The sequence below is a fragment of the Macaca mulatta genome, chromosome 17, assembly GCF_049350105.2.
Source record: "Macaca mulatta isolate MMU2019108-1 chromosome 17, T2T-MMU8v2.0, whole genome shotgun sequence".
Classification (NCBI taxonomy): domain Eukaryota; kingdom Metazoa; phylum Chordata; class Mammalia; order Primates; family Cercopithecidae; genus Macaca; species Macaca mulatta.
This window is the reverse complement of record NC_133422.1, coordinates 24662684-24684947: the sequence shown is the minus strand read 5'-3', so window position 1 is coordinate 24684947 and position 22264 is coordinate 24662684. Positions and strand designations below refer to the sequence as shown.

The 22264-nt window shown below is 48.0% G+C and overlaps 1 protein-coding gene across 4 annotated transcripts in view; it reads right to left on the bottom strand.

The window, feature by feature from the left end:
• SLC25A30 (solute carrier family 25 member 30) overlaps positions 1-22264 on the bottom strand; it is a 78198-nt gene that overhangs the window by 48192 nt on the left and 7742 nt on the right. For all 4 annotated transcript variants that reach the window (XM_077974326.1, XM_028837281.2, XM_015121015.3 and 1 more), the window contains exon 3: positions 10696-10816. The gene's annotated coding sequence lies outside the window, so the exon portion shown is untranslated. The remainder of the gene's footprint in view (positions 1-10695; positions 10817-22264) is intronic.

Below are 22264 nucleotides of genomic sequence, written 5' to 3'. Positions count from 1 at the left end.
GAGCCAAGATCCGGCCACTGCACTCCATCCTGGGCGACAGAGCAAGACTCCGTCTCAAAAAAAAAAAAAAAAAGAAAAAGAAAAAAAGGCTCCTGGTCCAGCAGATCCGTTGGGAAGAAAAAATTCAAATTATTTGCATACAGTCCCATAAATTCATCTTGGATTTTTCACACTGTCATTTCCCACTTTCTTCCTTTAACCTGTTATTGAAGGCCCAGCTGTGAAAGGAAAATAAATCTCAAGACCCTCAAATCAGTAAGCCAAAGGGAAAAGTCAAGTTGAGAACTGCTTAGGGCAAACCTGCCTCCCATTCTATTTCAAAAAAAATATTAGCTACTAAGATAAATTCCTGTGGACAAAGGACAGACAGAACTCAAAGTCATCCCTCTGCTTACTGACATAAATGCATATCTGATTGTTCCTTTGGAAAGGCTCATCAGAAACTCAAAAGAATGCAACTGTTTGTCTCTTACCTACCTATGACCTGGAAGCCCGCTTCCCAATTTGAGTTGTCTCGCCTTTCAGGACTGAACCAATGTACATCTTACATATATTGGCTGATGTCTCATGTCTCCCTAAAATATATAAAACCAAGCTGTGCCCACCTCGGGCACATGTCAGGACCTCCTGAGGCTGTGACACGGACACGTCCCTTACATTGGCACTCTATAAATTGACTAAGAAACCAGTATCTCACATATTTGGAGTTCACACAGTCAAACTTCCCACCCTCTAGAAAGGCTCAACAGGCCGGGCGCAGTGGCTCACACCTGTAATCCCAGCACTTTGGGAGGCCGAGGAGGTTGGATCACTAGGTCAGGAGATTGAGACCATCCTGGCTAACATGGTGAAATTCCATCTCTACTAAAAAATACAAAAAATTAACCGGGCGTGGTGGCGGGTGCCTATAGTCCCAGCAACTCGGGAGGCTGAGGCAGGAGAATGGTGTGAACCCGGGAGGTGGAGCTTGCAGTGAGCCGAGATCATGTCTCTGCACTCCAGCCTGGGCGACAGAGCAAGACTCCGTCTCAAAAAAAAAAAAAAAAAAAAAAAAAAAGAAAGGCTCAACAAATTGTTTGTTCACCAAGAAACCTAGGGCTTAGATGCCTAGAACCAAGTATGTTATGAATGAATAAATCTAACTCCATAAAAGGTTTTATTGATGCTATTATTCAGTAATTAATATTGACAATCAACCTATCTTGGTACATCTCTTGTATTATTTAACTTTAATAAGTTTATATCTCATATCTCAAATCTAGTGTTGATATCATGTCTTGATGCTTCTCTTTCACATCAGTGAGCACAATATTTTTATTTTTATTTTATTTTATTTTTGAGATAGGGTCTTGCTGTGTTGCCAAGGCTAGAGTGCAGTGACACAATCATGGCTCACTGCAGCCTCAACCGCCAGGCTCAAGCAATTCTCCCACCTCAGCCTCCCAAGTAGCTGGGACCACAGGTGGGCACCACCACACCAGGCTAATTTTTCTCTTATTATTTGTGGAGATGAGGTCTTCCTACGTTGCCCAGGCCGGTCTCTTAACTCCTGGGCAAAAGTGGTCTTCCCACCTCAAAATGCTGAGGTTACATGCATGAGATACCCTGCTTGCCCTAAGCACAATATTTTGAACATAATTGCGGTCCAATAATACTTGTTGTCTGAGAAAGACTCTAGAATTTTGCCAAAGAGCTTTCTTTTCCTCAACTCCCTCCAGACTCATCCTGACCTTGCATCTGTTCATCTTCTGACCTTTAACACTACCCTCCAGTAACATTTCTCACCTCCAGAAAAACCCGGAACAGTCAAGAGAAAACAGCAAGACTCCAGGAGGGCAATGAAATGGAATTAAGATTCCCTGGGAATCACTCCAGATGACTGAAGAAAATACCTTCAGAATAATTCTTCCAAACTTAAAAAGTCCCAAGGCCGAATAGCTACTTTGTACAGTAAACTGAATCATGAGCCACTATTCATTGGGAGGTGACCCTGGCGTAAGTAGTTAGAGCTGACAGAGGCAATAAAATGCAAATGCCACTGTGGAATTCAGCTTATGAGGATATTTTTTTAAACGTTTCCAGGGACTTAGTAGAAAACAAAGCGAGATCATACAATTCTAAGGTTTAATACCAAGAATTACACTATACCAAGTAAAATGTTAACTCAAGGAGGATTTTATAGGACAGCTTGGATGGACATATATGTCTTTTCTTATGTGTTGCTTTTGCTAATCACTCAAAATTAACCTTGGTAAGGGTCCGATTTTTCTTGCCTTTTTTTTTTTTAAGATGGAGTCTCGCTCTGTCGCCGAGGCTGGAGTGCAGTGGCGAGATCTCAGTTCACTGCAAGCTCTGCCTCCTGGGTTCACACCATTCTCCTGCCTCAGCCTCCCAAGTAGCTGGGACTACAGGCGCCCACCACCACGCCCGGCTAATATATATATATATTTTTTTGTATTTTTTTAATAGAGATGGGGTTTCACCGTGTTAGCCAGGATGGTCTCGATCTCCTGACTTCATGATCCACCTGCCTCGGCCTCCCAAAGTGCTGGGATTACAGGCGTGAGCCACCACACCCAGCCAGAGTCCAATTTTTCTAACTTCTGAACTAGTTAGTCTGGTTGCCAAAAGTTTGGTTCTCTCTTTGAAGTCTGGGTATTTGGTAAAAAAGAAAAAAGAAAAAAAAAAGGTTGGTTCACTGATAAAGCTATTCGTATTGTTATTAATTATAAAATTACACATACTCAATTGAAAATGTATTTCAGGGCTGGGCATTGTGGCTCACGCCTGAAATCCCAGCACTTTGGGAGGCCGAGGCGAGTGGATCACTTGAGCCCAGGAGTTCAAGACCAGCCTGGGCAACATATTGAGATTCTGTCTCTTTTACGTAGTACACATTTTTAAAAATAAAAAAATGTACCTCAGCAATTAATTCTTGGGCCCACAGCACATATATTAATGTCTGTGTGCTATGTGTGTTACATACGGTAAACCAAAAGTATCTGAGACAGGTCTCAATCAATTTGGAAGCTTATTTTGCCAAGGTTAAGAACATTCCTGGAAGAAATAAACAAGGAATCACAGAAACAGTCTCTGGTATGTGTCTTTCTTCAGAGATGATTTTGAGGGCTTCAAATATTTACAGGGGGAGCGTGCGCTGGAGTGAAAAGAGGGAGGTTATAGTCACATTACTGAATCCACATGTTGCAAGAGGGAAGGAGCAGGTAGGGGAATTGTCAATTACATATTTACCTGGCATCAGTAAATCAACATTTTACAGAAGATAAAGGGAACATAGAATAGCTACCTGTGGAGATATTTAACCCCTTATCTGTAGCTGTCTCTTAGGAACAAAAGAAAAGGCAGCTTCTTTTTGTTGTTGTTTTGTTTTGTTTTGTTTTTTTGAGACAGAGTCTTGCTCTGTCACCCAGGATGGAGTGCAGTGGCACCATCTCGGCTCACTGCAAGCTCTGCCTCCTGGGTTCACGCAATTCTCCTGCCTCAGCCTCCCGAGTAGCTGGGATTATAGGCACCCACCACCACATCTGGCTAATTTTTGTATTTTTAGTAGTGACGGGGTTTCACCATGCTGGCCAGGCTGGTCTCAAACTCTTGACCTCGTGATCCGCCTGCCTCGGCCTCCCAAAGTGCTGGGATTACAGGTGTGAGCCACCGCACCTGCCTCCCCACTCCTTTTTTTTTTTTTTTTTGAGACAGGGTCTCCCTCTGTTGCCCAGGCTAGAGTGCAGTGGCATGCTCTTGACTCACAAGTGTGCACCACCACACCCAACTAATTTTTGTATTTTTTTAGTAGAAATGGATTTTCCCCATGTTGCCCAGGCTGGTCTTGAACTCCTGGGCTCAAGTGATCTGCCTACCTCAGCATCCCAAAGTGCTGAGATTAAAGGATGAGCCACCGCGCCTGGCCTAAAAGGTAGCTTCTTGCATTACTCAGCTTTCAGCTTAATTTTTTTCTTTTGGCATAGTGAGTTGGGGTCCCAAGTGTTTCCTTTCTTTTCACAATACTTTATTCTGTTTTATCCTTGTAACAAACCATGGAAGATAGGAATTATTGCCCCCATTTTCCAGACACAGAAATTGAGGCTCAGGATGTAGATTTAACAAGCACCCTAATGATGAATCAATAACCTGTGTAGCTTTGCTTATTGGGAAAGGATGCTCTGAGCAGCAGATACAAGTTTCCCATCTATTCTATATTATTCATTGAATATAAAGAAAGTAGTATTCTGGGCCGGGCGCAGTGGCTCACGCCTGTAATCCCAGCACTTTGGGAGGTTGAGGCAGGTGGATCACGAGGTCAGGAGTTCAAAACCAGCCTGACCAATATGGGGAAACCCCATCTCTACTAAAAATACAAAAATTAGCCAGGCATGGTGGTGTGTGACTGTAGTTCCAGTTACTAGGGAGGCTGAGACAGGAGAATTGCTACAGCCTGGGCTAGAGAGCAAGACTCTGTTTCTGAAAAGAGAGAAAGAGAGAAAGAAAGAGAGAAAGAGAGGAAAGAAAGAAAGAAAGAAAGAAAGAAAGAAAGAAAGAAAGAAAGAAAGAAAGAAAGAAAGAAAGAAAGAAAGAATTCTGAATTTTATATATCAGATTCTCGTAAGACTGTTTGGTCTAGGCCGGGCGCAGTGGCTCACGCCTGTAATCCCAGCACTTTGGGAGGCCGAGGCAGGCGGATCACGAGGTCAGGAGATCGAGACCACCCTGGCTAACACGATGAAACCCTGTCTCTACTAAAAATACAAAAAATTAGCCGGGCGTGGTGGTGGGCACCTGTAGTCCCAGCTACTTGGGAGGCTGAGGCAGGAGAATGGCGTGAAGCCAGGAGGCGGAGCTTGCAGTGAGCCGAGATTGCGCCACTGCACTCCAGTCTGGGTGACAGAGTGAGACTCCATCCCCCCCCCAAAAAAAAAAAACAAAAACAAGACTGTTTGGTCTGAGAAAGTTTCTGGAACTAGTTTGATTGATCCAGTTTACAAGGCAGGACATGGTGGTATCAGGGCCCCTACTCCAACTCTGTCCCAACTTTTCCAGGCCAAGGGCAGCAGGCCTGGGAGAAGCACCTGAATACACACTGAATCTGGACTGTGCTTCACAGCATCAAGAGCCCCGAATAGTGGAGTTTGAGGGCCGGCAATGGCATTAATTACTCCCATTCCTTCTGTTGAGTGATTCAGGATAACAAAATTCTGATAATAGGCCTGATATTAAACTGAACAAGAAGGGCATCTTTCGGTCATCCCAGACCAATGTGGGCTTCTCTCGCTTCTCTGAGTATCCTACTCTTCACTTCCTTTCCTGACTGCTGACCACAAAACCCCATTCCTCAGCCCATCATCTTCTTTTTGATCCTGCTCCTTATGTCGTCCAAGTCAGAGCTCCAGGGTCATCTTTAACCCATTGTCTTCCTCACCTCCATCCACAAGTATTAGCGTGTCTCCCTCCTGCACCCAAAATGTGTCCCCTCCCACATGTCCCTTGAGCAGGTCCTGTGCTAGGCCATTCTTGCATTGCTATAAAAAAATACCTAAGACTGGGTAATTTATTAAGAAAGAGGTTTGTGGCCGGGTGCGGTGGCTCACACCTGTAATCCCAGTACTATTGGAAGCCGAGGTAGGTGGATGGCTTGAGGTCAGGAGTTTGTGACCATCCTAGCCAACCTGGCAAAACCCCATCTCTACTCAAATACAAAAATTAGCCAGGCGTGGTGGTGCGCACCTGTAATCCCAGCTACTTGGGAGGCTGAGGCAGGAGAATCACTTGAACCAGGGAGGCAGAGGTTGCAGTGAGCTGAGATCATGCCACTGCACTCCAGCCTGGGCAACAGAGCAAGACTTCGTCTCAAAAAAAAAAAAAAAGAAAAAAGAAAAAGGTTTGTTTGGCCCATAGTTCTTCAGGCTATACAAGCAGGGCTCCCTCATCTGCTTCTGGTAAGAACCTCAGGAGCTTTACAATTTACAGTCAGGGCGGAAGGCAAAGGGACAGCAGGCAATGGGACCTGGTGAGAGTGGGAGCAAGAGAGCAAGGTGGGAGGTGCCAGACACTCCTTCCTTCCCTCCTTCCTTCCCTCCCTCCCTCCCTCCCTCCCTTCCTTTTTATTTATTTTATTTTATTTTTTTTCTGAGACGGAGTCTCGCTCTGTCACCAGGCTGGAGTGCAGTGGCGCAATCTCAGCTCACTGCAAGCTCTGCCTCCTGGGTTTTTAAGCGCTTCCCCTGCCTCAGCCTCCCGAGTAGCTGGGACTACAGGTGCGTGCCACCACGCCCAACTAAAACACTCAGCTCTCCCATGAACTCACTCATCATCACCAAGGGGATGGTGCTAAGCCATTCATGAGGGATCCGCCCCCATGAACCAATACCTCCCATCAGGTCCCACCTCCAACACTGGGGATTACATTTCAACATGAGATTTGGAGAGAAGAAACATCCAAACTATATCAGGCCCCCACCATCTCCATACCTGCCCTGCTGTAACTCACCAGGACTCACTGGCCTCCTGCCTCTGGACCTGCCTGGATTACCTAACTTATTCTCCATATCCGGGTCAAAGGTCTTTCAAAAATGAAAATCTGGCTGGGCATGGTGACTCATGCCTGTAATCCCAAAAGTTTGGGAGGCTGAGGTGGAAGGATTATTTGAGGCCAGGAGTTCAAGACCAGTCTGGGCAACATAGTGAGACCCTGTCTCAACAACAACAAATACACACACGCACACGCGCACACACACACACACACACACACACACACAATGCAAATCTGCTCATTTCCTTCCCCTTTGTGATTCCTACTGTCTTCAAATGAAAATCCAAGTGCCCTGGCATGGCACCCAAGGGCCTTCTGGACCTGGGTCCTGCCTTCCTCTCTGGCTTCAGTCTCTCCTTCCTCCACACCATGGCGTGCAGAACTTCAGCTCTGGTAAGGCAGGAGCACTTCGCCACATCGGCAGTGCTTACACCTCCCAGTCTTCACACTGGGCTTTCTGCCTGGGCCCCTTCCCATTCCTTTGTTCTGGTTAACTCCTTGCTAGATTACTTGTAAAAATTGTCCCAATCTTTCCCCTCTCTGTATCCAGGCTCCTTTGCAAGGTGCCTCTGCAGCTTCAACCATCAGGAGATGGAGTCTGTCATCACATCGGCCAAATCTGGACTGGCCTGGGATTTGCTTTGACCAATAGAATACACTGGAAGTATGTTCTGAGCCTGGGCCTCAAGAGGCCTGCAGCAACTACTCGATCTCTTAGATCCTTATCCAATCACTATGTGAACTTGAACTTCATTTTTGGATATAAATAAAACAACATAACGTGAGTTTTGGGATATGATCTCCTGGGCAACCTCTGAGGAGGGGCTGGATGGAATAAACCAGAGGTTCTGGAGCGTTAACCACCCACAGTGAACCTTGACCAGTTGGAAATGGAGAATAGGAGGGAGCCAGACGACACTTTCCCTGCTTTCTGGCTCTGTGGACTGCTCTGCCCATCTATGCAGTCCTTTCTGTGGGTGGATGCATGCGTGCCTGCTGAGCGACCTGCTGTGTCTCCTCACAACTCATGGCAAAGTGGTGGCCAGGCAGTGTCCTCACAGCAAATCTAGGCATCTTTGTCTGCCTCACTTCTCCTTTTCTCTCACCCTCACCACCCCTGGCTTGCACCCCTAAATCCATTTGTTCAGGTCCTAACCTTTGCCTCAGGTCCTGCTTCCCAGATGACAAGGCCAGGGCAGCAGCCGATGTGCACAGCGTCATAGCTTGCGTCTAACTTAGATGCTTTGCTTCCCACTCCTCAGAAGCCAAGAAATCCCAGAAAGGACACGTATTCATTTTCTGTGGCCACTGTAACAAATTGTCACAAAGTTAGTGGCTTAAAACAACACAAGAGGCCGTGCCTGGTGGCTCATGCCTTTAATCCCAGCACTTTGGGAGGCCGAGGCAGGCGGATCACCTGAGGTCAGGAGTTCAAGACCAGTCTGACCAACATGGAGAAACCTCATCTCTACAAAAGATATAAAATTAGCCAGGCGTGGTGGCACATGCCTGTAATCCCAGCTACAGGGAGGCTGAGGCAGGAGAATCACTTGAACCCAGGAGGCAGAGGTTGCGGTGAGCCGAGATCACGCCATTGCACTCCAGCCTGGGCAACAAGAGCAAAACTCTGTCCAAAAATAAATAAATAAATAAATAAATAAAAATACAAAAATTAGCCGGGCGTGGTGGTGTGCGCCTGTAGTCCTAGCTACTCGGGAGGCTGAGGCAGGAGAATCACTTGAACCCAGGAGACAGGGGTTACGGTGAGCCGAGATCGCACCATTGCACTACAGCCTGGGCAACAGAGCGAGACTCTGTCTCAAAAAACAAACCAACAAAAACAACACAAGCGTACTGTCTTCCAGTTCTGGAGGTCAGATGTCTGAAATCAGTTTCATTAAAGCCAAAATCAAGGTGCTAGCAGGGCTGGTTCCTTCTGGAGGCTCTGAGAGGAGAAGCCATTCTTTGCCTTTTTCAGCTTCTGGTGACGTCCCTATTCCTTGGCTGTGGCTCCTTCCATCTTCAAAGTATGTCGCTCTAATCTTGGCCTCCATTGTCGCACTGTCATCTCCTTTTCTACAGGCAAATCTCCCTCTGTCTGTGTCTCATAAGGACTCTTGTGATGACATCTGCAGCCTACCCATGTAACCCAGGATAACACCCTCATCTCAAGATCCTTTACTTAATTTCATCTGTGGAGTCTCTTTCACCATACGAGTTAACACTCACAGGTTCCAGGCATTAGCACCTGGGCATCTTTGGGGGCCATTATCCAGCCTCCCACAGCCTATATAGTCTTTTTGCGCCCATACCTTCACACCCAAGTGTAACAACCCAGTTACCTGTCAAAGAGTTCTCTGGAGTAGGTTTCTACTGTAGTATCAGGCCTTTATGTAAAAATGAAAGGCTACGTTTACCACATAATTCATAGTTAATTTGAACAAATATTCTATCTCATCCTCTCATTGTTTAAATAAATGAAGCCTCTGAGAGTTCAATTGTCTCTGGTCATCACAACATCAAGCAGATAATTCGACCAGTGTGGACATCAGATGCCCCAATTTTATCTGGCTAGGCTGTTTATTTTACCCAATCTCTTTTTCCTTTACTGCTGGCAGGGCCCAGCTGGCTTTCAGACAATAACTTTTCATGGTTTCTAATTAGAAATTAGAGCTTAATGCACTAAACTGATACCATGCGTAATCTCCTTTATGACCCAATTTTAAGACTTACAGGAAATTCACTAGGCACCAAAAAGAAATTGAATGCAGATCAGCAGATTACCCGGTTGTCTAGATCTCATTTCCTCAATACTTTATTCTCAAAAAAATCTTATTCTTGATTTAGCCAATTTAAGTATGTCAAAACTGTGACGACAGTCTAGTTTAAGGCATTGATTTGATTGTGTTGTAAAAAATATATTCTTTCAGAAAGATAACATGCTTGTTCTTTCATTCAGTCAATATATATTTATTAATTGTATTGCTATGCCAGTGTCTTAGTTCATTCGTTTTGCTATAAAGGAATACCTGAGGCTGGGGTGGTACCATGTTGCCTAGAGTGGTGCCATATTTTCTGGGATAGCACTATGCTGGCTGGGATGGTGCCATGTTGGCTGGGGTGGCGCCTGCCTCAGCCTCCCAAGTAGCTGGGATTACAGGCACCTGCCACCATGGCTGGCTAATTTTTTGTATTTTTAGTGGAGACGGGGTTTTGTCATGTTGGCCAGCCTGGTCTAGAATTCTTCCACCCACCTCAGCCTCCCAAAGTGCTGGGATTACAGGCATGAGCCACCACACCCGGTTCAAATTTCTTTTATCATGCTCCATAGGCTCAATAGCAGGAAATGTGTAGAGATTCCTGTTGGTAACTGGTCATCATATCAGTTGGATGAGCTATAGACAGACCTTGAATTATCCTGTATCTTACTGTTTTGCTATCTTTGTACACTGCAGTTACATAGACATGTGTCACCTCCGCCCCACTATCCAGAAATATGGGCTCCTTTGTGCAGGGCCAGATCTGCTCCCCTGTGCATCCCCATCACCTGGCACCAGGCCTGCCCATGCTAAGCCTCCATAACATTGTTGGACTAAAAGGTGACATAGGATATTCAACTTCTCCCAGCCATATGTTTTCATGAATCAAATGGCAGTGCAGAAAGGGAATGTTTGCGGTTTCAGTGGGCCTTTCCGAGGGCACTGCAGGGCACACTTCTGCCATCCGGCCCTTGGTGGATAGAGTCGTGGGAGTTGCAGAATGGGGTCTCTTCAGAAGCCACTTCCAGAGCCACTACCAAGGGTAGCTCAGAAGGTCTGGTTTTCAATGAGTCCACTAGGGAAGTCCATGTATGACTGATTTGACTTTGATGCTTCTACCTCGCCAATTTTCCATCTGACCCATCTGACTCAATTCCTACATCTAATAGTAGGGTTCTAGGCTGCTCCATGAGCCAAATAAATTTTCTGCTCATTATGAATGACTCAGTCTGTGGTCTTGCGTTATAGTAGCACAAAACAGACTGAGGCACCATTCCAGAGATATGCAAATATTCAAATGTGAGTCTCCAGAAATGAGATAGCAAATTCAAGTTCAGCTCTGTCAGAAGTGACAAGAAGGTACACACAATGAGCATCACACGCATCTCCTACCTTCTGGGCACATGTGGTCACATCTAGCCAGTCTCCCTGAGCCAGCAGGTCCCAAAGCTGTCTTTGGATCATTGCTTCTCCATGACAATTTTTGCCAGTTCTTCGCTAGTCTGCAGCGTTCCTTTCAAGTAAATGAAGCAGAAAGGAGGCTTCAGGCACGAGAGTTTAGGCTCCTCAGCTGCCACAAGTGAAGAGCACCACTTGTATTTTTTATTACTACCTGCTATGGACTGAATTGTGTTCAGTTCATAACGGGTAGTAATAAAAATTTACAAGTCGAAGCCCTAATCCCCAGTATGATGGTATTTGGAGTTGCAGGGCGGGTGGGCTTTGGGAAGTGATTAAGGACAAGGTCAAGAGAGTGGGGTCCCCAGATGGGATTAGTGGCTTTGTACCAAGAGGAAGAGAGAACACAGTTCTCTCTCTCCTTTTCCCTCCCTCCCCCCACCTGTCTCTCTCTCTCTCTCTCTCTCTCTGTCTCTGCAATGTGAGGACATAGCAAGAAGGTGCCATTTGCAAGACAAGTAGAGAGCATCCTCCCCAGAAACTACGTCTGCTGCACCTTGATCCTGGACTTCCCAGTAAGAAATAAATGTCTGGACTGGGCATGGTGGCTCACACCTGTAATCCCAGCACTTTGGGAGGCCAAGGTGGGCAGATCATCTGAGATCAGAAGTTCGAGACCAGCCTGGCCAACATGGCAAAACCCTGTCTGTACTAAAAATACGAAAATTAGCCAGGCGTGGTGATGGGCGCCTGCAGTCCCAGCTACTCAGGAGGCTAAGGCAGGAGAATCGCTTGAACCCGGGAGGCGGAGGTTGCAGTGAGCTGAAATGGCACCACTGTACTCCAGCCTAGGCAACAGAGTGAGACACTGTCAAAAAAAACAAAAAACAAAACAAAACAAAACAAAAAACAGGAAACTCACCCAGTACCATTCCCTTCCTCCAAGTATTGACTCCTTTCTGAGATTCTGGCTTTTGATCTCTTAGTGACTTCAAGTAATTTTTCTGCACTTAGAGTTGTTATTTACAGGAGGTCATTCTGATAGTTTACCTGGCTACCACTGGAAGTGGCCCCTGTTGAGGATATTATGAGTAGACCAGCTGACTGCTTATCATTCACTTCCCTCACTTCCGTCCAGCCTCCCAGGAAGTTCATTCCCTCGCTATGAAAACAGAACTTGTCTACCTGAGAAGCCCTGTCCAAGCAGTGGTCATGCAGCTCACATGTCAATACAATTTGATAAATTAAAGGACCAGTTTGCTAAGCAGCCCAATCTTGAATTCAACCACTCTGAAGTGCTAAGGATTAAGATTCTAGAGGGGACCAGGTGCGGTGGCTCATGCCTGTAGTCCCACCCAGCACTTTGAGAGGCCGAGACAGGTGGATCACGAGGTCAGGAGATCAAGACTACCCTGGCTAACACAGTGAAACCCCATCTCTAATAAAAATACAAAAAAAATTAGCCAGGCATGGTGGCGGGCACCTGTAGTCCCAGCTACTCAGGAGGCTGAGGCAGGAGAATGGTGTGAACTCGGGAGGCAGAGCTTGCAGTGAGCTGAGATCGTGCCACTGCACTCTTTAGCCTGGGCTACAGAGCAAGACTCTGTCTCAGAAAAAAAAAAAAAAAGAAAGAAAAAGATTCCAGAGGGATGAAAACAGAGCCAACAGGCCTGTTAGGCCCAGTTCTTCCAGGAACCAGCAGTGTGACCTTAAACAAGTCACTGACCTTCTCTAACCCAGCAACATACAAGGAGACTATCATACCCGCCAAACCCCACCTGCGGGTTTGATTACAAAGATCAAATGAGGTAACATATGGGAAGCGCTTCGTAGACTGTGTCTGACATTGTGATTCTACTGTGACTTCCTGAAGTTTAAAGACAGAATTCTAGTCCCCAGGGCTTGACACCAGAGTAGGAGCTTATGTACTCAGAAGAATGAAGGGAATGAGTCTGTCCAGATTCTTTTCCAGACAGTGTCTAGTAAGACGTGTAAAATAAATGGTCACTCAACTTAGTCCTAAAGGGAAGAGGGTCTGCTTTTCTTTCTTTTAGAACCCAAAGCTGAAGTCATCTGTGTGTAAAATGCAGAATGAAATACAATCCTAACTAAGTTGTGTCACAAGACATGCTGCTCAGGAGCCCCCGCCCCTTGGGAAGCCATCCACAGGAAACATGAGCCCGAGGTGACTGGGAGGGCCAGATGGTGTCACTTAATACAAAGGAGAAAGAAACTAGGCACGTACTAGTAATAGACAGTTACACTAAAGGGAACTGGGTTTTAATTTCAATGGAAATAAAGCCCTGAGAACTTACAGGGAAAGCAAGGGGCACGGATGCGGGAATCTGGGGGCACAGAAGCGGGAAAGTGGGGGCACGGAAGCGGGAAAGCAGGGGGCACGGAAGCTGGAAAGCAGGGGGCACGGGTGCGGAAAAGCGAGGGGCATGAATGCGGGAAAGCGAGGGGGCATGGCTGCGGGAAAGCAGGGGGCACGGATGCGGGAAAGCACGTGGCATGGATGCACACAAGCGAGGAGCAGGGCTGGAAGGAAATTGAGATGGGGGCCATCATTCAGTGTGCCCTAGTTCAGTGCCTCCTGTGTGAAATGAGTTAAATGGCACCACCCACCTCTTAAAGCTATGCAGCTATTTTCCATATCCCCCCATCCCCAGTCCTCTCTGCCTCTGTGGCATTTGTCTTGAGGACAGGGAGAGTAGCTCCCTGTGTTCGCATGGCCTGGGGAGGGCCTTCCAGCAGCTTGACCAACCCGCAGCTGCCCTCCCTCCCTCTCCAGACGCAGCCTTTCCAGTGGGTGCTGGCTTTAGTTCCCGCTTTCTCTCTCCACGGGCTAAGAGGCCAGCTCCCTCTCCGCCCAGCACATGCTACTGGCCTCTTTCATGGCGTTCCCTCCTTCCGGTTCTCTGAACACACCAAACTCACTCCTTGGGGTTTTTGATAGCTTGCTTTTTCCTCTCTCCAGAAAGCTCTTCTCCTCACCTGGAGGTGCGGTCAGCGCTTTTTCATTGTCCAGATCACTGCTCAAATGTCAGCTCCCTGGAGAGGAATTCTTGGACCCACCAGCTTCAGCTCCCTGTTCCCAGCCACTTTCTATCACATTCCTGCGTTCTGGTTTCCTCAAAGCTCTTATCTCTACGGGAAATTATCTTGCTTATTTGTGTGGTTGTGATTGTCCGTGTTTCTCCATCAGAATGCATGTTTGCTCATTGCTGTATCCCCTGTGCCTAAGACCCTAGGATCACAGGCCACTGTAAAATGATAGTCATTCACTTAGCCAAAGTGATAATTCCAAAATTTATTTCTTTCTTTTCTTTCTTTCTTTTTTTTTTTTTTTTGAGACGGAATCGGGCCCTGTCGCCCAGGCTGGAGTGCAGTGGCTCGATCTCAGCTCCCTGCAGCCTCTGCCTCCCAGGCTCAAGCAATTCTGGCATCTTGGCCTCCCAAGTAGCTGGGATTACAGGTGCGTGCCACATGCCTGGCTAATTTCTGTGTTTTTAGTAGAGACAGAGTTTCACCATGTTGGCCAGGCTGGTCTCCAATTCCTGGCCTCAGGTGATCCTCCCACCTCAGCCTCCCAAAATGCTGGGTTACAGCCTGAGCCACAGGGCTTGGCCTAGCTCTATCTTTATTATTAGCTTCATTTTACAAGCTGTGATGCCGGGGGTTGGGGGTAGTACACAGAAAGATCGCGCAGCTAAAAAGCAACAGGGTTGGGAGTGGAAACCAGGTTTGTGTCCTCCTCTCTCCTTCAGCTCCCCAGTCGCCTTGGGGAGTTCCCACAAATGGGCCCCAAACCTCCTGATCATCAAAATCAACGGGAAACGTCTTCAAGAGGGTCCAGGGCCCGCCCAATTCCTGTGGAACCAGAATCTTTGAGAGTGCCGCCCAGAAGTCCTTGTTTTTCAAAAGCTCTCCAGATCCCAATACTCAGCGGGAACTTGGAAACCATGCTCTTTACCGGGGTGTGAAGCCACCCCAGCAGCTGGAAAGCGTCCTAGGAATGCGCTGAGGCCTCTGACTGTGGTCACTGGGAACATCATTCCGCGCTCCCTTGCCCGGCGGCTGGAGCAGCGTGTTCGCAGCGCCCTCTGCCGGACATTTGGCAAAACCGTAACTGCAGCCAACGCCCTCGGCGGGGTGTGGAGGGATGTCAAGCAAGCCGCGCTCACCAGCCCCCTTTGCAACGCGGGAGAATGTAATGCAGCTCCCTACCGCGAAGTGGAGGTGAGTACTAAATAATACCCGCTGACTGAGAAAGTGCAAGTTCATCCGATTTTATTAATAGGCCGGCGCGGTGGCTCACGCCCACTAATCCCAGCACTTTGGGAAGCCGACGCTAGAGGATCCCTGTAGCCCAAGAGTTTGAAACCAACAAGATAGTGAGATCCCCGTCTCGATCTTGTAGATAAACATTAAAATAAAATAAAATAAAAAAAAGGTCGGGCGCGGTGGCTCACGCCTGTAATCCCAACATTTTAGGAGACCGAGGCGGGTGGATCACTTGAGGTCAGGAGTTTGAGACCAGCCTGGGCAACAGGGCAAAACCCCTTCTCTACTAAAAATACAAAAAACTAGCCAAGTGTGGTGGCAGGTGCCTGTAATCCCAGCTACTCGGGAGGCTGAGGCAGGAGAATCGCTTGAACCTGGGAGGCCGAGATTGCAGTGAGCCGAGATCGTGTCATTGCACTCCAGCCTGGGCAACAGAATCAGACTGACTCAAAAATAAATAAACAAATAAATTATATTAAAGAACAAACAAATTAAGAATTTACTTCTACTTAGAACACTCCATACTAGCAAAACACACATAGGTTAAAAAGATGGGTACATACATGTTTATCCAATAGATTTGGCCACCACTAGGTAGAGTTGCGTCCTCAGGAGTTTCCCACACTTCTAGCTATCCCCTAGTGGATCCAGAAAGAGAAGGCGGAGAGAGGAGAGAAAGCCAGTGCCTGAGGGGAGCCAGGAAGGACTCACAAGACAAACACAGCCTAGAACTGTGCTCACATTGTGCTGGGAAAAAGAAATAGACACCAGATTCCTGCTTCCTGTTTCCTTATGTGAACCCAAAATATCTGAGACAGGTCTCAACCAATTCAGAAAATGTATTTTGCCAAGGTTGAGGACACGCACCCGTGACACAGCCTCAGGAAGTTCTGATGACATGTGTCCAAGGTGGTCGGGGCACAGCTTGGTTTTATACATTTTAGGGAGACATGAGACATCCACCAATATGTGTAAGATGGACGTTGGTTGGGTCCAGAAAGGCGAGACAACTCGAGGTGGGGGCGGGGCTTCCAGGTCATAGGTGGATAAGAGACAAACAGTTGCATTCTTTTGAGTTTCTGATGAGCCCTTCCTTGTGGAAGTAGGAATTTCCTTGTGGGCAAATTATGAGCAAGGTATGTAGCTTTTTTTTTTTTTTTTTTTTTTTAATCTTTGCGGCTCTCTTATTCAGGAAATAAAATGGGAGGCAGGTTTGCCTGAAAGTTCTCAGCTTGACTCCCTTGGCTTAGTGATTTTGGGTTCCTTGGAAAACGATTTATTTTCCATTCACACTTGTGGGAGGAAGTGGCCCAGACTCATGGGGTTTCGGTGTCAAATTCTAGGCTAGTATAGAGGGAGCCCATGTGCTTGTCTAAGTTTATTCATTTGTCTACACTAGCAGGTGGCAGCTGGCTGGGCGTGGTGACTCACGCCTGTAATCTCAGCACTTTGGGAGGCCGAGGCGGGTGGATCACTTGAAGTTAGGCGGGTGGATCAGTTGAAGTTAGGAGACCAGCCTGGCCAAGATGGTGAAACCCTGTCTCTACTAAAAATACAAAAATTAGCCGGAAGTGGTGGCAGACGCCTGTAGTCCCAGCTACTCAGGAGGCTGAGGCAGGAGAATCGCTTGAACCCGGGAGGCGGAGGTTGCAGTGAGCCTAGATCGTGCCACTACACTCCAGCCTGGTGACAGAGCGAGACTCCGTCTCTCTCTCTCTCTATCTCTCTCTCTCTCTCTCTCTCTCTCTCTCTATATATATATATATACACAAAAATTTAGCCAGGTGTGGTGGCACATGCCTGTAGTCCCAGCTACTCGAGAGGCTGATGTGAAAGGATCACCTGAGCCTTCATCACTGCAGTGAGCTGTGATGACTGAACAGGGTGAGTCAGCTTGGGGGCAGGTGCCTACAAGCCTTTGAGAGAGGGAGTTCACTCTGAGGACGGGTGGGTGGGGCTCAGGCATTGTTAGTCATATTCTTGTTCTCATTTCCTGTTATGCTTTTTTTTTCAATCTCTCTCTGCCACTTCCTTTGATTTCACCCATTTCTCCTCTATCTTATTATCTTCCCCCCTAAAAAGCTAAATATGATTTTAGCAATCATTTGTCCCCACAATCCCATGATAATAAAATGTCCTTGTCCTCATCAATTAATATGCTGATTTAATTTTTTTTTTTTTTTGAGACAGTCTCGCTCTGTTGCCCAGGCTGGAATGCAGTGGCGCGATCTCGGCAACCTCTGTCTCCTGTGTTCGAGCGATTCTCCTGCCTCAGCATCCTGAGCACCTGGGATTACAGGCACGCGCCACCACGCCCAGCTAATTTTTGTATTTTTAGTAGAGACGGGGTTTCAAGATGTTGGTCAGGCTGGTCTTGAACTCCTGACCTTGTGATCTGCCCACCTTGGCCTCCCAAAGTGCTGGGATTACAGGCGTGAGCCACTGCACCCAGCCAAATTTTTTTCTTTCACATCTGAGTTCTTGAAAATTGCTGCTGGATATGTTTTTTGTTTGTTTGTATTTCTTTATTTTGAGGTGGAGTCTTGCTCTGTCACCCAGGCTGGAGTGCAGTGGCACAATCTTGGCTCACTGCAACCTCCACCTCCTGGGTTCAAGCGATTCTCCTGCCTCAGCCTCCTGAGTAGCTGGGATTACAAGCGCCCACCACCATGCCAGGCTAATTTTTGTATTTTTAGTAGAGATGGGTTTCACCATGTTGGCCAGGCTCATTTTGAACTCCTGGACTCCCAATGTGCTGGGATCAGAGGCTTGAGCTACCGCGCCTGGCTTGTTTGTTGGTTGGTTGGTTTTGAGACACAGTCTTGCTCTATCGCCTAGGCTGGAGTGTAGTGACGCAATCTCGGCTTACTGCAACCTCCAGTTCCCGGGTTCAAGCAATTCTCCTGCTTCAGCCTCCCAAGTAGCTGGGACTACAGGCAAGTGCCGCCCTGCCCAGCTAATTTTTGTATTTTAAGTAGAGATGGGGTTCCACCATATTGGCCGGACTGGTCTCAAACTCCTGACCTGCAGTGATCCACCTGCCTCAGCCTCCCAAAGTGCTGGGATTACAGGGGTGAGCCACTATGCCTGGCCTACTGCCAGATATGTTTTTGTTTGTTTGTTTGTTTGTTTTTTGAGATGGAGTTTTGCTCTTGTTGCCAAGGCTGGAGTGCAATGTTGCAATCTTGGCTCACTGCAACCTCTGCCTCCCGGGTTCAAGCGATTCTCCTGCCTCAGTCTCCCAAGTAGCTAGGATTACAGGCATGTGCCACCATGCCCAGCTAATTTTGTATTTTGAGTAGAGATGGGGTTTCTCCATGTTGGTCAGGCTGGTCTCGAACTCCCAACCTCAGGTGATCCACCCTCCTCAGACTCCCAAAGTGTTGGGATTCCAGGCGTGAGCCACGATGCCAGGCCCAGATATGTTTAAGAGGATTTTGTCTCCATAGTGGGGAGAAGGGAAAGATGAATCCTCACCCTAAGGCCCAACAGTAGTTCAGGGAGGTACAATTCTATGCAGAATGGTCTCCCGTGTTTAGCCTGACAGGCCAGAAATACAGGTAGCTGACTCATTGGGGAACTTCTGCCATTTAAAAGAAACTATCCTTTTCTTAATTATAAAAGTATATTTTGTTGTAGAATTGGACTCCTGAAACTTTAATGAGCATGTGGATCCCCTGGGGGGCTTGTGAAGCAGCAGCGTCTGACTTGGGAGGGCTGCGGTGGGGTTGGGATGCCGCATTTCCAAGCTCCATGGTGGTGCTGAGATCACTGGCAGACAAACCACACTTGGGACTATCAAAAATTTAGCAAACAAACAAAAAATAGCTAGGATTGCATAAGCCAGCTGTAAATTTGCCTCCTCAAATGGGACACTGCTTTCCATTCCTCTCTCCACGCCGGACTAGCTCAGGGCTCCAGGCTTCCCTCTCCAACGTCACCCAGAGCACTGAGAGAGGGAACAGATGGAGATGAGGATGTAGAGTCGCTGGGGAGGCCAGAGGTTTGGAATGAGTGAGTGGGGTGGGGAGAGGTGGCCAGGGAAGGAGAAAATCAGAGGGGAGTCTCGTGCTGCTGCTGCCTGAGATAACTGATGCTTTGCCTCCTCACCTGAGGTGAGTCAGATGCAGGGATATGCAGAATGAAAGGGAGAATCCGGGCAAGAGCTCTGAGTGGGTGGGAAGCTGAGAAAACAGGTAAGGTGGACCAGACCCAGAAATCCACTTCTCCACCCTCCCCTCCAAGCCTAAGTCTGGAGAATGATAATCCAAGGGATGCCCCCTGCCAACCCCCCAACATCTCTCAGTGCTCTCCCTGGGAGGATGAAGAGAAAGCCCTGAGCTTGCTTCTCAGGTGGGGAGCCTTGGTGCCTGGGACTTTCCACTCCAGGGTGTGTAAGAGGCCATTCTTCCATTGCTACGAAAGAAAAAAAAAAAAGTACCGGCCGGGCACAGTGGCTAATGCCTGTAATCCCAGCATGTTGGGAGGCCGAGGCGGGCAGATCACCCGAGATTGGGAGTTCAAGACCAGCCTGACCAGCATGGAGAAACCCGTCTCTACTAAAAATACAAAATTAGCCAGGTGTGGTGGTGCATGCCTGTAATCCCAGCTACTCAGGAGGCTGAGGCAGGAGAATTACTTGAACCCGGGAGGTGGAGGTTCCCAGAATTAAAGAGAGATGAAAGACCTCAGACTGACAGAACCCATAGAGGCCACAGGGGAGAGATGAGGAAAATCTGACATCTACACATATTCTTGTGAATCAATAACATCAAAGACAAAGTCCTTAAAGTTTTCAGAGAAAAGGAGCAGATCACTGGCAAACACACCCCACTACACACACACAGCTTACTAAGTGAACATATATCAGAGGGTCCTTACACAGACGGGGGCAGGGAGAGAGGACAGCAGTGGGTAGGAGGGCTGAGGGGGACTCCCAAGGAACGTCTGCTTGCTGGCACCACGAGCAGACCCCGGGATACAGCAGTATCCTGGGAAGGGCCCTATGGAGTGGAAGGACCACCTCCGTACAGACCAAGACCGCACTCTTGGCTATTCCTAACATCAGTACCTCCTGGGAAGGGTGAGTGCTTCTCTTTTTTAAGTTAGCGAGTGCCCATGTAGAAATGTCTCAGACAGAGGCTGCCGGCTGCTCAGACAAGGCCCTCACTGAGGGTTACCACTGACAGGAAGCTGGTCCTCAGCTTTGCAAGTCAGGGGGCCCTGAAAGAGGATCCATGCCTGGGTGACTGGCACTTACTCAGGAGGAGCTGGGGATGGGCTTGCCTCTGGAAAGGCCCCTTGTGCTGGTGGCCAGGGACACCTTCCTTTTACCCCCAGCCACTAGCCTTTGCTGATTGGGGTGGAGACAGGGAGGATGGAAAATGAACACCTGACCCAAGTGAAGTGGGTTTCCCCTTCCTGGGACACTGAGAGTTGAGCCCGTGGGCTGCTTTGAGCTGAGCAGAACATGAAAAATGGGACCAAGATGGCGCCATGGTAAACCAAACACTGAGGAAGCCAATAAACAGAAAGGACAGTGGAGCAGATTCATGGAGGGAAAAATGAAAAGTAAGAGTTCCTCTAGCTCCCAAGACAGACAGAGAGCATCTGCAGATTCTAACCCTGCTTTGCTCATTCATCAGAAAAGAGATTTTCCTCATCACGTACCATGTGCCAGGCACTATTCTAGGCTCTGAAAATGCAGCATGGAACCAGGCAGCCAGAACCTCTGCCCTCTCGGAGCTTACCTTCTAGTGGAAGCAGGAAAAAGATAAATATACAAGCAGACCTACAAGAGCATGACAGCCTGTAATAGCAGGGGCTGTGGAGCAGCCACTGCAAAGGGTGGTCAGAGAAGCCTCTCTGAAAAGGGAGGAGATGGATGGACTCTGGAGCAGCAGCAGTGGAAACAGGAAGACTGTTAGTGAGGACACAGGTCCAGGGAGCAGTGGTGACGACTTCATCAAAATGTGCAGCCAAGACGGCAAGAAAGGGACGGATTTTCAATACGTGTGAATGGTCTGAATGACAGGACTTGCTGAAAGCTCAAACACGCAGGCAAGAAAGAGAGTCTATTCAAGGATGACTCCTAGGTTTGAAGCCTATGCAACCAGCAGGAATATATGCATTTACTGAGACGGGGAAGTGTGGAGCAGGGGAGAGGGCCAAGAGTTGAATTTTGAGATGCCTGTTTGATACCCAAGAAGGGACATCAAGTAGGCAAGTAAGTCTACGAATCTGGAGCACTTGGAAGAAATCAGGGCTGGAGGTGGGAATCTGGGTGTCGCCAGCACATTGACTCACACTGAAAACCCAGGGCCAGATGATGTCATCTAGAAAGGGTGTGGCATAGAAGACTCCCCACACAGAGGTCTGGGGCATTTCAAGGCACCTGGAGTAGAGCTGGCAGAAGAGTCTGAGAGGAGAGGCCAGTGAGGGAGGAGGGAAACCAGAGGATATATTTCCAAAGGAAGAAGAAAGCACCGATTCTGGCTAACACAGTGAAAACCCGTCTCTACTAAAAATGCCAAAAAAAAAAAAAAAAGCCGGGCACGGTGGCGGGCACCTGTAGTCCCAGCTACTCGGGAGGCTGAGGCAGGAGAATGGCGTGAACCCGGGAGGCGGAGCTTGCAGTGAGTCGAGATTGCACCACTGCACTCCAGCTTGGGTGACAGCGAGATTCTGTCTCAAAAAAAAGAAAGAAAGAAAGTGCCTCAAGCAAAAGGGTGTGGGCTGGGGCGGTGCTCACGCCTGTAATCCCAACACTTTGGGAGGCCAAGGCCGGCAGATTACTTGAGGCCAGGAGTTCGAGACTAGCCTGACCAATATGGCAAAACCCCATCTCTACTAAAAATATAAAAATTAGCCAGGCATGGTGGTGTGCGCCTGTAATCCCAGCTACTCCGGAGGCTGAGGCAGGAGAACGGCATGAACCCAGGAGGCGAAGGTTGCAATGAGCCGAGAGTCTGCCATTGCACTCCAGCCTGGGGGACAAGAGCAAAAGTCCCTCTCAAAAAAAAGGGGGGGGGAGGGGAGGGAAGGAGAGGGGGGAGGGGAGAGAGTGGTTAACTGTGCCACATTCCCCACATTGATTCATCAGCAAATCTGACTTAGGGTCTCTACCTTCAAAATGCACCAGTAGGATCAGATGTGGTGGCTTACATCTATAATCCCCATGCTTTGGGAGGCAGAGGGGGCAGGATGAGGCCAGGACTTGGAGACCAGCCTGGGCAAAATAGCCAGACACCCCATCTCTACTTTTATTTTATTTAAA